Here is a 6,000-nt window from a genome sequence, read left to right on the forward strand (position 1 = left end):
AGGAACGGCAGGAATAGGAACATCTGAAGCATCACTTGGGCCTGGCCTGCATGAATTAAACGGTGTGGCCAGAGGGCGAGCGGATAACGGGACTGCATTCCATATTTTACATGCAACCCACTTACCTTGAGCTTAAGCTTCAGCTGCAGATGCAACTTGGAACTCAGGACTCAGCATGAAAGGAACTCTAAAAAGGTGCCCTGCCAGATGGCCACAGCTGAATATATTGGCCAAAAATCGATGGCAGCAACGCTCGGCTCTCGGCGCTCGGCGCTCGACTAACACAAAGTAAACCGTGAGGACTGCAGCCCCGTGGTGTGTTTATTGACCTCCCTCTCCAACAATCTATTTGCCACGAGCTCTGTTAACTTTCCCTCCTGCCACTGCGCTCCCCACTGCGGTTTGATTTTATTTCTTTGGAGCAAAGCCAATGCTCGGGGCATGATGTGGCAGATAAAATATTGCCCGTGTAAATAAATCAACAGTTTTTCTGTTTTGTTGCGGGTGTGTACTACTCGTCTGTTTGTTCTGCATCCACATTGTATTAAAGACAATATTTCATGCCACTGCACTACGGATCAAAAAAGTATGCCACACTTTTTGTTTTGTTTGTATTACTCGTAAAGTTATTTTAGCCAAAAAATATAAACATAAAGTTGAGTGAAGTATAGCTTCAGGGACCTTGCACATCGATGATTCCTACGATATGTACATATATGATAGCGTGGATCATTATAACGTTCTATATTTCGATGCACATCATTCCTGCTTATCTGCTCATCAATCAAGTGAGTAATTTGGCATTCATCCTCGCAATATAAAACCCACTTAAAGGGCAGGGCCTTCATTCTGCGAGTCGTCCCGGGCTGGTATAATAATTTTGTTGACTTCAGGAGCGTCCACGGCTCAGTGCACTCATTCAGCTGACTTCATTTGCATAGACTTCCTCGATTGTAAAACAGTTTGAGTACGTGGAGCTCATCAATTGGTCGAGTGGATGGCTGCAGATGCTCCAAGTGTATTCGAATGGAAGACAGTTGGCACTACTTTTGGGCTTCGACCTGATGAGGCCAGATAATAAATGTTGCACGAGTAATTTGTATGCTAGCCCACGTGGCTGTCAGGAAGTGGAAGACGACGACAAGCGACCCTGGACCCTGGACCCTGTACCCTGTAGCCTGTAGCCTGTACCCTGGACAAAATAATGTGATGCAAATTTCATGTAATCATATGCAAAGTCACCGAGACGACCGTTGAAGCAACTGCACAAACTTTATGTTCTTGATGAGCAGGGCATGTCAAGGGTTTACGAGGAGGTCAGTGAGATGCGAAGAACTGGAGCTGGAGCGGGGAATGTTCGCTTGCATGTCATTTACATGCGAGATACAATAATGTATTTATATGACCATAAATATTCATTCGACCAGCCAGCCAGAGTAATAAAATTAGACGAGATACCAGACACCGAGCTGCATAATCAGAGTGACAAATCCTAGCAGTTCTGAGGCTAGCCCCAAGCCCCCAAAAATTACCAACTGCATCTCATTAAAATATAATATCTCAACTTGTTGGCTCTCCCTCCATCCCTCCAACCCTCCATCGCTCCACCGAAAATGTGGGTCAGGGCCGTAGTTGTCGCCGTCGCCAGCAAAAGTTGACACCTCGAAGACACCGACCCCGACCCCGACCTCCTTGGAGGAGCTGGATAACTTTGCGAGTCTTCACTTAGCTGATTATGAACCTTTAATGCACATTAGCCAGCCTAATGAATTGCAATCAGCCGAATTTGTGTGTGCTCTCAATTAACTGCTGTATAAGTGTGTCGTTATCCAGAATGTGGGCGCTAAATTCGGTTTAAATAAACGGCGTCAACGCAATTGGGTCGGCCACTGCAGTTAATTGACGTACACCTGAGCAAACACTCTGGGCTCTGGTCCGGGTCGTTCGAGCAGCTGCAACACAATGGCTGCAGGAACAACAAATGCCAGGAACACGAACTTCGAACCACAAGAGCTGGAAGCCGCAACACAAATCTTTAATGCCATTGCAACCGCACTTTGCTGCTGCACAGTGGTTGGCAAACAATTTACCAAATAATTCGATTATTCTCACCTAATTGGATTTGACGCAGTCAAATATGAAGTGAATGAGCAATGCCCCTGGGACTACGATTAGACGTAGACGATTGGGCTTACGGTTGCACAGTTAATTCTATAGTGGGTCACTGTTATAAATTGAAGCAGCTTTTTGAGCTTTGTTCCACTGTAAAAACTGCTATTTTCTGAAATGTTTGTATCACATTACGACAAACAACACACAAACATTGCCTGTACTTGTACCACGATTCGCAAATGAAATATTTATGGAGAGGATACATAATGGAGAGCCGACATGCACGCTGTTAGACTTTACAGATGGGCCGCCAATTTATTGGAGGAGAAACTGACAGATCCAGTCTCAGATAGATATGTTTTCACGGTAATCGCTCCACTGTGCCCTCTGGCTGTGTCAATTGAAAGGGAGAGGTTTACGGTATACAATTGAGCGGCGACCGCAGAGCTGTATTGAAATTTGCGGTCAATGCAAAACAAATCTCGACTCCACTCCTCTCCTCGGACAAACAGGGTCATGGCGGAGTGCGCAGGGACAGGGGCAGGGGCAGGGGCAGGGGCAGCCAGGAAGGCAGCACAGCACTTCTCAGTGAAAGGCAATTGTGTTTTCAATTGATTTGCTCGAAATTGCATTTGGCATTGCATTGGCAAATAGCTCGCCGCAGTCCCCAGAGTGATGGAAGGAAGTGAGATGGCAAACGGTGAGTGTGAAGGACCTCTCCTGACCAGAAGGCCCTTGGTTAATCAAAGAGTAGCTCAAGATGAAGCCTGAAACCCAAACGGCACCGCTCCCGAGGTAAGTGAAAGGCACTTAACAAATGTTGAGGAGGGTGCGGGGTGGGGTGGGGTGATGCATGGAATGCCTAATTTATGGGCAACATGGCATTAAGTTAATTATTTATGCCCGGCCAGACACGAGCCAGGGGAACCGGAGTCCGGAGTCCGGCCCAGTTCTACCGCCTTCCGCATGTCCTGCAGCATCAAATCATTTTCGCTGAAAAGGAACAAAAAATCGGACAGCAAACGGAGAACGGAGAACGGCGAACCACCCACCGCCCAAGTGTTGTTCTTTAATTTCAAAGTGATAAAAAATTAACACGACAGTCAGAGTGGCAACTTTGGGCAGGGCCCAAGGACATGCGCCAACTCCCACAGAGAGACAGGGAGACGGTCAGAGGAACAGACGGACAGATGGACAGATGGACAGATGGATGGGGAGGATGAGAAATGGTCCTTCTATTGGGTGTGCCACTGTGCCATTAGTGCGTCTCCGTTTCCCGCTGTGGCTCTCCACCGAGCGCCGTATCACTTGAGGTGTGAATGGAAGTTGAAGGAGGTCCCTGGAGCAGGAAGCCGTAGATAGGGAGCGAGATGCAGGGGGTGGGCTCAGGGGACACGAAGCTGCTGGTGGTCGTGCTTTGGCTGTCAGCAAAATGATTTATATTTGTTATTAAATTTCGCCTCGGCATTTGAATGCGGACTCCGACATTCTGATTGCCATTATTTGCGCCCAAGTGTGGCCTTGGGGAGGGGAGTCGCACCCACCTCCTCCCTCGCTGTGGTCATAAATTGAACCATATGGAAAATTTCATCAGCACAATTGACAAATGGAAATTTACACAAATTCCCATTAATGTCTGGCCTCTGAGTGCTGGATTCTGTTTAAAGTCAAGCCAGCTTATCCGGAGGCTTTCTTTGGAATCCGTTTAAGAGGTGGCCACCGGGCAGACGTGGCCGAATATCAATCAAATTCTTATCCACATCTGCCGGCTGTCTTGAGCAATTTTTTCGATGCTCGGCCAGCTGTCCGAGTTGTCATCTATCATTCGGCCGGACACACGGGAAGACAACTGGCTCTGGCCTCTCAGCCTGGCCAAATAAGCTGCCGCCCCTTCGATAGAGAGCATTCACCTGCGTTGTGCTCTCCCATTGGCCAGCCAGATACTTGATATGTGGCATTTAAGCGATGAAAATCGAGCACTGGATGGGGAGCCAAGCGGCTAGGCGCAGGGGTTGGGGAAACACCTCAAACGTTTTCATATGCACACATTTCACACGGTTAGCCGGCTCCTCCTTCTTCTTTGTTTTTTTACGACTCCCCTGGCACAGAGGAGCACAAAAGAGCAATGAAATGGTGAAATGGTGTGGGGGCGTGGGCAGCGCCCCGGGGACATAGATACTCGTGCATATGAAATATGTTTATACTATACCATGTGTATGTGTATGGTAATCAGGCAATCCTGAAACAAAGAGAACTGTTCATTTGCTGGCAACTCTTTTGCTCTACTATGTTTTGTGTAGTGTGGAAAACTTACCTTATCAAGCAAATCAAGCAATTGTTCGGTTCGACAATCCAATTTGTTGCACGGCAATTCGAAATGCAGATCATAATCAAATAAAAAATCATAGCTGAAGGCATTCCAACAGCCTTTAGCCTCCGTCTAGTCCCCCCTCCAACCACACATTACACCTGAGCTTACAACGAAAGAACAACAACAAAAGAAAACAACAAGAAATAACGGGAGAAATAATCTGGCAACGCTCGCCGTACGCAGTGCCGTAGGGTTAAACGATGCCCATTATTTGTTTTTGGGCAACACCAACATCCAAAGAGAAAGAGAAAGCGAAAGCGAAAGCGAAAAAGAAACAATGAAAGGGAGGAACCAACAAAAACACACACCAGGGACACATTACCACAACAGAAGCAGTAGGAACCGCGGCGCAAATGACTCTGCGGCAGACGAAAATCAAACCATTTACTTAGTCTGGCAGGTGGCAGGGTTTTGGGGTAGTGAATGCGTTTCCCAAAAGGCTTAGAATTATTTCCATATGTGATGTTTTCAATCAAATATGTTTAGCGGCAAATTCAGCTCCAGGATGAAAGCCAATTGTTTTTATACATAATAAGCATAAACTCTTGAAATTCAATATGAAGCAACACTTAAGATTAGTTCAACAATTGATCCCCTATATTTTATTACAGCCACAGCTATTGGCAGCCGTCTACATTAGCGCCAACTTCTTGTTTCCATCGCTCCTTTATTCAAGGCGGTAGCTGCTTGGAGCTGAATGGGGACTCGAAAAAAACCTGACACAAAGCACGTGCAATCGCTCAGATGAAAGTAAGAAAAAACGATAGAAAAGTTGGCAAACACACAAACATACACCACACATAGAATCGTATATAGAGAGGTTATGTAAGTAATGTACTAAGTAGCCAGAGGGCAGAATTGGCTATGTTGGCCCTGGCAGGGCATCAATGTCTTGAGCAATTTCCGCCAGATGCGAAGCGCACACAAAAACTGCAGTCCAAAATGATGTAACAATATTTTCTTCATCTCGCCAGAGAGCAGGAGAGCGAGAGAGAGCATTTGCGATCAATTTCTGATTACCAGACTTGACTAGTCACATGTGAAAATGTGAAACCCGCAAATAAAAGAAGAGAACTGGTAGAGAGAAATTGCGACACTGGCTGATAACGAGAGATGGCAGGACTGGAGCTCAAACTCCGGCTGCAGCTCCTGCTCCGGCCTGGCAGGGACTTGGAAATGTGCAACGACGCCGTAATTACCCGACTAGCTGAAGCACTTGTGCAATGTACATGCCATTGTTACCAAAAGCAGAACTCGACAGATTTTTGCATAGCCTCACGAGGCATGCCCCATGCCCCATGCCGCAGCCAGACCAACAGTTTAGTCGACAAAGTCATTCACTCATTGCCATGTGATGACACGAGCTTACTTCTGGAGTGGCGTGGCACACAACACAAGAAGTGGCAGCCGAGGCAGACGGACGGTCGAATGGAAGGACGGAGGACAGGCTGGGGACTGGGTAACAGGAAGACAGGCCTGGCATTTACACAGTCGGATGATTTAGATAAACAAGACAT

Source organism: Drosophila guanche, unplaced genomic scaffold (assembly GCF_900245975.1).
Source record: "Drosophila guanche unplaced genomic scaffold, DGUA_6, whole genome shotgun sequence".
In the NCBI taxonomy this organism is placed as follows: Eukaryota; Metazoa; Arthropoda; class Insecta; order Diptera; family Drosophilidae; genus Drosophila; species Drosophila guanche.